The sequence below is a fragment of the Pimephales promelas genome, chromosome 21 (genome assembly GCF_988280905.1).
Source record: "Pimephales promelas chromosome 21, fPimPro1.hap1.1, whole genome shotgun sequence".
NCBI lineage: Eukaryota > Metazoa > Chordata > Actinopteri > Cypriniformes > Leuciscidae > Pimephales > Pimephales promelas.
In genome coordinates, this window is record NC_142789.1 from 16,009,012 (window position 1) to 16,021,742 (window position 12,731).

Sequence of the window (12,731 nt, forward strand, 5' to 3'; positions counted from 1 at the left end):
AATCGTTTAAATTATCCTTTGCCGTGGGCTTGACTACAACCAGTCTGTGACACTCTGACATTGGCCAAACCATTGCCCACTGAAATTTTAGTATTATGTAAATTGGATCTGAAATTGGACTTCACCATGACCATTAGGGCGAAAAATTACAAGATCTCTTTATTATGTTAATTGTTAGACATGTTGGAAAGCAAAAATGTCCTCCTCTAGTCCTCCTCCTGTTTCTCAGACCCTTTTAAAAGAGATCTTAACATAATAACTTGAATATGTATCCTCAAATTCTTCCAAAATCACAATTTAAATTTTAAATTCTAAATTGTTTTGTATGAAATTTTAGGAGAAACATCTGAGACAAAGATAATGGTTCATTGAGTCAGAACTGGGAACCAAGTAACCACTGAGCAAATAAAAGAAAAAGTTTAAGGGGACACTGAATATCCAAATATCAATACAGAATGAAGACTTGACTGGGGAAAAGACCCCCAGCCAAAAATCTGTAGAAACACAAAACCATTCATGGATCTGTGGATTAGTGTAAAGTCTACTGACAGCATATCTAAAATAGACCTATAACTTTTTGCCCATCTGATCTGTCTCATAGATTAAAACAAATGATTAACCACATGAGGGAAACTAAAGTCAGAAAGTGTGCAGCAGTAAAACTAAACAGGCTGTCACCGTATTCTACTTGTGTCCTCTTTCTCTTTCTCTTTCTCTCTGTGATAAATGCACTGCTCTTTTTTATTGTCCCTGTGTTTGGTGACCCTGCCACTATGTCCTGTTAGGATGTGGATTTGGGCAATCAATGAGATTGGTCCGCCACTGTCAGAGCCGGGGTCTTTCTCCTTGTCCTCATCCCCGCAAAGGCGTGCTGAGGCCGGCCACTGTCCCGATTATCTCACACCCCCTCTATCGCTAATGCCCAGACTCCTGGCTGCCGCGTAATTATAATAATGACTAAACGTGCCAGGCGTGCAAAGAGATCGGCCGAAGGGGAACGGAGACGGGAAAAGAAAAAAGAGAGAAAGAGCAAGTGAGTGTGATCAATTGTTAATTTTACAAAGTCACTGAGATGTGTCAGCGGTGTCAATAAGTGAATTAATTTGTCTGTGGGGCTCTGGAGTGTAACACCGTATTGCTGTGTTCCCTCAGGAGCATGGCCGTCTAACCCCTCGTACTTATTCTCCCTTTTACACACACTGGCTTTTATACACATCAGGACACACACACACACACACAACCAAACTCCCAAGTTACTCGGTACAGTGAAAAATCTTTAAATTTACAGTTCTCATACAATGGTGTCAAGGCAGATCAGTGTTGAATATTAAGTGTCCCCAACTAAGAAAGCAAGAGAAACCAAGCTCAGCCGGTGGGACAGTTCTCCTCTGGCCAACAAACAAACAGGGGTATCACAGGTCAGATCGGAACTTTCAAACATTTAATCCAGGTTCCATCTGGTTGAAGATTGGTTTCATCACGGCGTGATGGAAATGGGTTTTGTCAGCTTTATTTCTATCGTCTCTTAGCTGTAGTATAATCATGGCCTTGAGTGGCTTATTGCTTTAATAAATCAGACTTAATGCTTTAAACACCTTACAGTGCACAGAGATGCTCTCACTCGACTGCACTGAGCAAAGCAATGTAGTTAATCACACAGACAATAAAGCTATCCATCATTCAGATTAATCATATTACAAATGCAGACACACAAAGAGGTGTAAACTAGCACACACAAACAGTTATAGACTCTCCACCTGTATAGGCCCGGATCACACTTTATATTAAGTACTTAGATAAAAAAATATATATATTTTCAGGTACAATGTACTTTCTGTTTTCATTTTGTATTGCAAAACACTTTTGCTGCTATTGAAGAGGGATACGGGTAAGGTTAGACAGGTTTGGTGGTATGACTATAGGTTTATGGGTCAAATTCGTAATTATAGATGTAATTACAAAAATGAATAACACTGAAAAAAAATAATATGCTTTATCTAATCAATAAAATTGTGGCAACATATTACAAGCAATATTATTAATTAAATTGTACAAATTAGAATTAATTAGAATATTACTCAATTCTAATTTGTTCACTTTAATAAATAATATTGCTTGTAATCTGTTGCCACAATTTTATTGATTAGATAAAGCATATTCATTTTTACAGTGTACAGCTGTAATTATATGCAGGTATTTTTTATTTTTTTTATTTAAGTACAATGTGAAAACATGAATGTACAATTTGTTAAATGTGTCAGTCTTTCATGCCTATTCATAAAAGTGCATGACGCCTCTGAATTATGTATTGAAGCACATTTTAATACAGCTTGAATGGCTCAAGGTCTGTACTCGGTCTGTACAAGGTCTGTAAGATGATTTTCTACAAAATGGCATTTGTCATCATGTGCGTAGAAGCCTAGACATGCAGTTTATAGACTCTCTTGAGATTTCAATCCTCACAATAGGTTCATATGAGCCACTGAAAAGACAAAACAGGTTTATCAATAGAGATTGTTTGTGAGCTGACTGAGAATCTGTACAATTGAAAAGCAACATTTTGGTTTCCATTTGCTTGGGCCACAAAAGCACTTAAAGCCGCCCACAAAACTGATACACATTTAATAGCTTATTCTTTTCGTTCAGAGTTGTAACCTGAATACTGAAGGCATTGCTTTGCAATCCACTATGGACACTGGGAAAAAAAAATTATATGATCAATAATTTATGACGATATATGTTTTTACATTGCTTTAATATAAAAATAAGTTAACCAACTAGTTATACAAGATTCAACACATTTTCATTTTAATGTAATTTAAGTTGAAGTGATTTAAAAATCTAAGTTGATTATACTTCAAAATCCTAGGCGGGAACTTTTTCTTTTACTGTGTAGGGTTTGGGGTTATAATGTTAAGGGTTATTTTGTGTGTGTGTCTTTTTAACACAATAGAGCTGGCTTCTGGTGTGGTAACACCTCAACATATTTTAATTTAAATCTGACAGCTCTCACTGCCACTGCTCAGATCAGACAGAAGTGCATGCCTATTCGATGTATCCCCATGCTAAAGCCAAAGAGCTTTTTCCTTTAGCCTGTTATTTAAAGCAAATCCCACTGAAATGGGTGTTATCTTTTCTGAGTGGAATAAACCAATCCAAACCGCCACTCACTGCAGACAAGCAGGAGGGCTTCGACGCTGTTTAATACCATCAGCACAGACAGTAAAAAATGTCAAGCTATGTCAATGGGAAACAAATGTGATAGAAGATATAATGGATAGGATGAGCCAGTACCCTTACAAAAAAGTATTATGGTGCAGATGGTTCATTTGATATAGACCATGTTACTGAATAATTCATACACTCTAAAAAATGCTGGGTTGTTTCAACCCAAATTTGAGTCAAATATAGACAAACCCAAATGTTGGGTTAAAAATGCACTAAAAAATATACAGTTATAAAGTGAAAGTTGAAGTTTGGTTCAAATTTGAAATTACATTTTTAACCCAACATTTGGGTTTGTCCATATTTTAGCCAAATTTGGGTTAAAACAACCAGCATTGTTTAGAGTGTATAGTATGTGTATACTGCAAGGTATTTCAAATAATACAAAAATCAGGGTCATGCTGTACCACCCTAATTTTTTTTTTTTTTTTGCAAATATGTAGGCCTACATTATGTACTATTTACTAAGGTTTTTCAAATCTCTATAAATGACCCATATACATACACCATGAGGATCTTTCCAGACAAAACTTATCAAGTATTGACGTGTTTGAGAATGAACCTGCATATTACACTCTAAAAAATGCTGGGTTGTTTCAACCCAAATTTGGGTCAAATATGTAATGACAAAAATTACAGTTGAAAGTGAAAGTTGAACTTGGTTTAAAATTTTAAATGGCATTTTTAACCCAACATTTGGGTTTGTCCATATTTGACCCAAATTTGTTTTGAAACCCAGCATTTTTAGAGTGTACACAGATACTCACTAAATAAATAACTAAAACGAACTGAAAATGATGTGTTTTTAAAATATTTATTGTATATTTTACCAGTTTAGGCTACTATCCTATAAAGCGATCATCCTAAAAGTACAATATAATGAGCAAAACAATTAACCAAGCAACAACACAAATAGCACTCAATATTACATTAATATTAACTCAATCAATAATCAATAAGATGCAAGATGCTGCCAGTTGCGTTTGTATGAAACATGAAAGTACTTGTTTCGGTTCCCAGTCTGATACAGCGCTGATATGGGCAACAGTGACATTTCCAAATGTGAACAAACTTGCTTTAGTATTTTATAGCTCTGATGTATTTTGGCACTTTCGACTCTTTCCCTTCAACTTTTCTGTTGAATAACGTGCCCTTACAGACCTCCCTTGTTTTTTAAGGTTTCAGAGCCAAGTGGAGTGAAGTGACTACGTGAGAGAGGGGAAAATACGAAAGAGTCTCCCGAGGCCCGGCTCCCTCCAGTATCTCTGTTTTTCACTGTCAGCACTCGCGGAGCCCCGGTATTGAGACCTGCGTCCAGCGGAGCATTGAGTTTTGTGAGGGAAAGAAGAATGAGCGAACTGGGGGAGAAAATGGCCATCAGGGACAATCTCATTTACAGATGAGAGACTTTTCCCATCACTGCCTTCTGTTCCTTGTGAATCTCTCACTCTGTCTCTCCCTCAATAATTAATTTCTTTCTAACCCCTTTCGATTTATATGGCTCCCTTCTTCTCTTTAATGACCCTCCCACATCTCTCTTTGTGTGATGCTCTCTCTCACTCTGCCTCTCCCAGGTCCTTGTCCGTTCTAAGAGCATCCATCCATCACGGCAGCACAGAGTGGATTGGCTAATGCCAGCTCAGAGCTCAGAGAGCAGATCTGACCAGCTGAGCTGCTCACAATCCGTGCCTTATCTATCAGAGATCCCCCCGAGCGTCCCTCGTTCTCCCTCTACATCCCACCACACCCCTCCCTCCCGCGTATATGAACACGACTCGTCCTCCCATGCATGTACTTACTAAATGAAAACTATAGTCAAACCAAAATTTATTCAGACACCTTCAACATTTTTCACATTTATTCGCTATGATTAGAAATGGTAATAAAATATGACAAGAACTTGTTCTTGTAGTTAGTAAATCAGTTCATATTTCACTGGTTTTGCCTATTCTTCTGTCAGACTGTCTTACAAATGAATTAGGTTGAATCTGTCAGCTGTTAAATTTAAGTTCACAATTAGATAATAGCAATTGACGAATTACCAAGAAATGCTTCGTTTTGTTCAGCCTGTGGTGTAAAAAGGTCACATTAGCGATTAAAGAAAAAACACTTAAGCAAAAAATGGTCAGGTCAAAGTGTTTAAATAATTTATGGTCCCAAAGTTTTATAAATATATTCCACTGTATGAAGAATTGTTGGTCACAGTTTAGTTTATTTTGCTATTCTAACTTAAATGAACAACAGTGTTCTGCAACCACTCTAAAAAAATATATCAAAAATGATATATCTAGTGTCTGATTTTTTTTTTGTTGGTGTGTGCTAGTGTGTGTGTGCCTTATAATGTTTCTAAGGGTATAATTATCTGAAAACCTAGCCTACATATCAAGGTCAACTGTAATTGTATTAGGTCATATTAATAAAAGATTGATGCTTGAAGTCATTTTGTTGTCATGTGACAAGAAAACCATAAAACACAAAAGAAAAAAGAAGAAAAGAAAAGAGAAAAGAGGGCGCTGCAGGTTACGAGTTAATGCTAAGACACTGACATCAAGAGAGGAAACCAATCGACTGCGGGCAGCCGCCCAGATGTGCTCGTCCACGGTGCACATTCTCTCTCTCTCTCACACACACACACACACACACACCCTCTTTCTCTCCAACATCTCGCTAAAATGGAACACTTTGATTCAAGGCCCAAATGAAAGGGATGACTGTGTGCGTGACAGAGTTGGAAAAACACATGTGTAGCTCTTCTTACGCACAGCTTTCATTGAGCAATCTCCGCTAGGCTCAGCTGTGCTGCTTAGCTGTTAATGTGAGTGTCGATGACAATTAAGTCGCGTTACAATTCTCGCCCAACCTCGGTTGAACTAATGACACGACTGTCTCTGCAGCGCGCCGCGGAGGAAGCGAAACAAAGGGGGAATAATTACTCGCTCTCAATACTTATTGGAAAGAACAAATGACAGGGAAGCGGGAAAGAGGTGGAGATGGAAAGCAATTGCTACATATGATGTGATGAGGTTGGTGCGTTTAGTTCAGGCGGCACTTCGCGCTTCAGCCGCGCAGCTCTATTCCTTCTCCATTGAGAGCATTCAAAGCGTGTTAAAAGCGCCACATCAGCGAATCGCTGTTTCGATAGAAACCCAAACTGATCTCTCATTAAGTCTCCTTACGCACTAAAACATTCATACAGTGCGCGATTACAATGGCTTCAAGTTGGTGGGACTATTAAACCAAATTCAAGTAAATCATTGATGTAATTTTTCGTGCGCATCTGTCGAGGTTCATCTCGCGCTGCGTAAACTGCTATCTGTACTTGCCTCTAGCGCGGTGTAAATTAATTGTGTTTAAAGTTTATTTGTGATATGCAAATCTATGATAAAGTCATATTTGTTAGCATACGTTTTATGTAAAGCCAAAAAAAAACCGATTGCGATGGAAAGTGCGCTACGCGCGGCGTTGTTATGGTTACCTTCTCTGGCAAACGCAACTTCTTCGTTTCAGTATGTTTGGCGAACGGTGAAAATACGCAGTCTGGCTAACGTGTGGTCTGACTTTTATATACTTAAAATGTTTTAAAACCCTTATGTGCTATTTACATGAGTGGGGGGAAATTATACTTTTTCTTTATCTGAGAAGTAGAACTTAAGCGTCGTTAAGGGTGGTTTAATTCCAAATATCTTGGACAAAGGCCAAAATGATGTCCAATACGATCAGAAGATTGTCGCCTCCAATTGTGCGCAAATACTGCCAAACAGGAAATTGCGCATCATCTTGTAGATGCGCTAAAAGTTAAGTAACATTTCTGAACAATAAATGGAAGCCCGCGTTATGCGGATCATCATTATCTCTGTCGCTCTAACTTATTTGTGTTCCTTAGGAAGGAAACGTAACAGCATTAGGATTACAGTGTATATGTATTGTCTATTCATAGATCATCTGGATTGTGCATCTGGGGCTAAACCACATGCACTGCTTCCACGCAACATGTGAACCTGCCATTGGAACAAGTAGAGGATGAGGAGGAGGAGGAGGAGGAGGAGGAGGAAGAACTAGTGGGAGGCGCTCATTTAGTCACTCTGTCACCCAAATCATTTGTTAAGAATATTGTTTTAATATAATACAAAAGGCCCGTATAAAGTTATGCCTTTTCAATTTACGATTGTCACGTTTTAAATGAGATTTTTATCAAGACTTTTAACAATTGTATTCACACTATTTATTAAATGTCCATTTGACTCGCAAAAAACGGATACAAAAAAGATCCGCTTAAGTTGCTGTTGCACCCATTGGACTTAATTTACGAACGTTTTTACGTGCTACATATAACGATGCTTTTGGGAAAGCGCGCTACTTGCGCGCTACTACCGCTCTGCTTAGCGGTTATGGAAACGCAGCCAATATCAATTTGCAGCCATTAACTAATCAATGTCACAGTTTAACGCGAAAACCGACCCAAAAGAGAGAATGAAAAGCAGTTTACCTCCGTTTATGAAAGCGAGGGCATTCTCCTTGCTTCAAATGTGACTGAAGACAGATGTTTGTTTTAAACGAGCTCACTTTCTTCTAACTCCAGCCAAGCTCGAACTCGATCGCCGCCTGTCCATCACACGCAGAGCGAAACGGGGAGTTCATGAACCGAATTTGCCCATTATTTTGCGAATCTCTTCACCAAACATCACCGACGGGATGAACGAGAGAGGACGAAAAAGAAAAAGCGAAAAGCACCGTCAGCGATTGAATCTCAGAAAAGAAGTGCGTAAATCCATATGGAGGTTAGTAGACAAATGGCCTTATAATGTTCCAGGCATGCTTGTTAGGTTATTAACAGCTGTCTTCCTGCAGAACCGCTGGGACTGTGAGTGATGAGGAAGTCTGCGATGATAACTGCGCCTTGCACACTCCTCCCGAGCTGCGATCGATTTGACAAGAGAACTGCGAACTTGCCTTGCTTATTCCGCGCACGTGCGTCGGCTGCACCCCCGCCCAGCGCGCGCGATCTTTCAAGTAGCCACGCTAACTGATGTCATTGCTTACAAGTGTTGAAGTGAGCGGCTGTACTATAACGACAGCCTGGCAAAAAAAAAAAAAGTGAGTGGAAAGGTTTTTAATTTTTTACACCTCCAACCTGCCCTGCCTCGAAGCGTAGTCTTGATTTTACCATGCGCTCAAACAGGTTAATCCTTTAAAGGTCGATTTTGTCTATTTCGTTCAGTCTAGCCGGGGACTCTTTTGATTTCTATCAAGTTGCAAATGATGTTATCAATAGCCAATCACACCCTAACACCCCTCAACTTTGAGCCTGGCAGGTGAAAATACATCTCCATCATAAATAAGAGTTCTGGATGCCCCTATCCTACCATATCCTACACAAAAAGGTCATTTAGAGGTTTAACATCTGATACCCCTGAAATGTTTTATTTTCTCATTATCACACTCCGTCTGACTTTAGAGGGGAAAATAAAAGTCCTGTACACATCAACTACCCTTTGATATGCGTCTCCAATCCCCGGTCGTCTCGGCTAGGAAATTGGAATCTTTGTCTCCTTCGTGTATAAAAAAAAAGAGGGAGATAAAAGGGGTATTCAGTACAACAAGAAATATAACCCATTTGAATCATCGTTTTAAAAGTACTGCCATTGCACTCAATATTCCATGCTATTTATTTTCACCATTGAACATCCTCTTCGGCCCTGACATTTACCTAATAAAATATTAACCAAACTACCATGTGAAGCTCTCAAGATGTTCGCTACTTGTTTTCACTGACCTCAGGCAAAATTGCTGGCCAATTGCACTTTTGCAGAGAGAATGTAAGGAGTCATCACATGTTGTGGCGCCATGTTTAGAATAAAAAGATGTGGCTGTAGGCTAGTGTAAAAGTGTACAAGTGATGAAGTGAGAAAAAGCATCTGTATTGATTGATCAGATCATCAATCAATTAATAAGCCTCCCATAAATGAGCCTATTATAAGTCAAAGGGAATTGATAACTCCTCCACATCATTACACTTGTCATTGCATAATATTCTGTAATTTACATCTCTATGAGGTAAGGATAAATAAAATGTATAGCCTAATCTAGCGACTACAATTGGACATGGAGTTTGTTTCAGCACCATGGACAGCACTTTTCTTCACAATGGACTTCCATTCGCCAGTCAAGCAAGTTGGATGCTTCGGAAGAACTGCCAGCTCCAAGAATGCATAAAACGTACAGCATTTAATGTACAACTGGCATATGAAAGAATACAAGTCATAATAATGCTGACAGAGTCGAATTGGAGGAAAGGGCACAAATGTCGTTTATCAAAGAGCTTGTGTTATAGGATCCCCGCTGAGACTTCTTCCTTCTGAGATTGTTCTCTCAAAGGACTAAGCATTATAGAAATGTCTGATCATAACTTGAGGAATATTTCTTCCAACACAATCAATATTTCCACATTTATCCTCTGAAAGAGAATGTTTTCTTGCTTTGTGGGACGCCTGTAGATGTGGGTATGTAAGATGAGCCGTTGGTAATTGATTTATTTCTGTTCAGTGGTGAGAATTTTTTTTCTTCTTCTTCGTGAGATGAATCAGATTAAGCCACGATGATACATGCAGGATAATGGATATTATGCATGAAGACAATGGAAATGGGTGATGGATGATCACAAACAAATCTAATCTCGGTTCCAAAGCAGGCAAGAATGGGAGAATCATAACTGAACAGTGCCGAAGGATCATTGCGTAGCACTCTGTCGAAAGTCAGAGCGAAAATTCATTTCCTGAAATATTGACACTCAGGGAAGAAGGATAAAAGAGACTGTGTGTCATATGGAGCCAAAAGACAGCAGGGCCAGACACGAAAGTTTGGGCTCACAAACAGCCAGACAGATTTTGGCAATAAATATTCTGTTTTTCATTAAAACATGCACTGCTTTTTCTTGGTGATTAAAATAGTATCTAATTTTCAAACAGTGACAATAAAAAGCTGACACCAATGTGTTTAAGGCATCATCAACAACAACAAAAACATTTTAATGTTTTATTTATTTAGTTAATAATATGGAAATAAAAAATAGTCATTTGTATTAATAAATATATTCAATTTTAATACAAAATAAAAGCTATTATTTGTAATTTGTCTCTGTTTAATTTTAGATTTTATTGCACATTTTCTATTTAAAATGATTACACATTGATCCTTTTAGACCGTAAAAAGTGGTAACTTCCAATAACTACCACCACAAAGTGACAGCATAAAAAATAGTTTTGTTGGTATACATCAATGTATTTGCTTAAAATCGGGTAATTTAGAGTTAGTTTAGATTAGATTAAAATAGGCTAATTTAGTGACCATTACTTTTTTTTTACTGATATGCCCTTAATAAAATTATTAAATAAACTCTTCAAAGACAAGTGTTTCCTCTTGTTGTTATTAACTCTGTGTTTTGTGAGGTTAGCTCAAGTTTGTACACTGTAAAAATGTTCCACATATTTTAAAATAAAAACTTACATTCAGTTGGTGCCTAAAACTTTTAAGCATATAGCCTAGTTGTGCAAGTCATTAAATTAAAGTAAACTTAAATTATATTAAACTGACTTGAATCTTACATAACTTATAAAAATACTACATTATTTAGAGTTAATGTAAAAACATAATTTACTTACTACTGAAAGTTGTGTATATATATTAGGCCTATATATACAGGCCTATTATGTGTCATGAGTCATGACCTTGAGCAAAAGAACAGCTAATGACTAAATGGACTAAAAATTGGCAACCCTGTTCTTAAAGGCACAGCTATAAATACATTTAAAAAAATTAAATTTAGCCTAAGATGACACCACCATCCAATGTATAGGCCTACTCTTATAATATTAATATAATCGTTTAAATTAAGAAATTGACTTCATAAATTACATTTCCAAAACAGAAAACACATAGCCTACATTTCGAGGAAGGAACGTTATAATCATCCTGTTTCCTCAGAGGTAAGATTTACATGATGCAGTGTATATGAGGAAGAGAATCATACAGGGTTTGGGGAGCACATTTCTTCAGCAGAAGAGAGGGAAAGGAGTGCGGTAATAATTGCTCACTCCCAAACAATTCCACCAGTGACATCCCATTACTTTAAACACGACAAAATAAGGCCACCCGCGAAATTCAGTGAAAGAATCCACTGAATAAGACATGAAGGGAAAAGGGTGGCGTTATTAGCTGTGTGGGGTTCATCATTAGAAAGCACTGAGACGGAGAATAATCCTTCACGCGCGCGACTATAACTCTCCTGTTACTTGCAGTAATTACAGAGCAAGTGCAGCCCGCCGTTTGTAATAAACTGTCTGTGTTCGAGCACACACTCATTTAGCCTCTCTATAACAACCGAGAGACAGTGAAAGCAACGTAACTTTATCATTTAACGTTACCTCTGACAAGTGCGTATACGCGGTAGGCCTACAAGACTGTAAATCAGTGAGAGAGCAGTAAGAAGATAAAATCTAAAGTAGCTTAAAGCTATCGTAATAATGTCCCAAATATAAATATATAACGCCATGGATGGATTTCACAAACTTCAGAGAGTTAATAATCTTACAGTTCGGATGAAACGGGACATCAGCGTCATGGTAGAAATTCCAAAGAAATGATAGCCTACAGAATTATTAATAATGTTGTACCGCCATCTAGCGGCTACAATATACAAGTGAAAGAGCGTGAATACTTTGTTATTCTGTGTAAAAAATAAAAAATAAAAAAAATCAAGTCTCAATCATAACATATTCATCTTAACATAATGGATAAAATATTACACTCACATTTTTCAAGATGGAAATATTTTTCTAAATTAACTGTTTTAGTTGGTCACATTTAAATAAAAGTGGGGGTGTTTTGTAAATAAAAATATTTTTTATTAGAATGTTTTGTCATTTCTCTGGGTGCTATGCTATGCATATAAAATATTCCAGGTTTTTCTTCATTTTCCCCCATTTAAAATGTTTCAAATGAAAGCTTTTCTTGGTAATAGTTTCAACTGGTAATAATTTAACAGGTATTTCCTGTATTCTCAAGTCCCCGTTTTCAGCTTTGAGGTCACAGAGATTAATGGCAGTGACTGCGCATCTCAAACCAGTACACTTTTTGTCTGTCATATAGAGGCTTATACTATAAAACACCAGAAATAAGTCAAGTTCTTGTAATGACTGATTTATGATAAAGGCTAAATTTAGTGATATCCATAAATAATGTTTTATTTATTTGTCCTTATTTCACAATGTATGTGAAAAAGATGAAATATTGTACACAATTTTTTTTTTATAGTTTAATTTAATTTTCCAAATACAAAACAGATGTTTTCAAAAACAGTCAAAAAAAAAAAAAATCATCATAGGACTTCTTTAAATACTTTGACTTCAACTCAAACCAGAACTTAAAATTCTGACACTTTTCAGCAACTTTTGCAATTGTTCAGAAACTTTATGAAGGGTCTGAGGATCTTAATACTGATAAAAAATATT

General features: G+C 37.2%; 1 protein-coding gene across 1 annotated transcript in view; it reads right to left on the bottom strand.

Annotated features, from left to right (window-relative positions):
• The window catches only part of tafa4b (TAFA chemokine like family member 4b), a 68,798-nt gene extending 60,607 nt beyond the window's left edge, over positions 1-8,191 (bottom strand). The window contains exon 1 of the mRNA XM_039674099.2: positions 7,712-8,191. The gene's annotated coding sequence lies outside the window, so the exon portion shown is untranslated. The remainder of the gene's footprint in view (positions 1-7,711) is intronic.
• Positions 8,192-12,731: the final 4,540 nt, after the last annotated feature.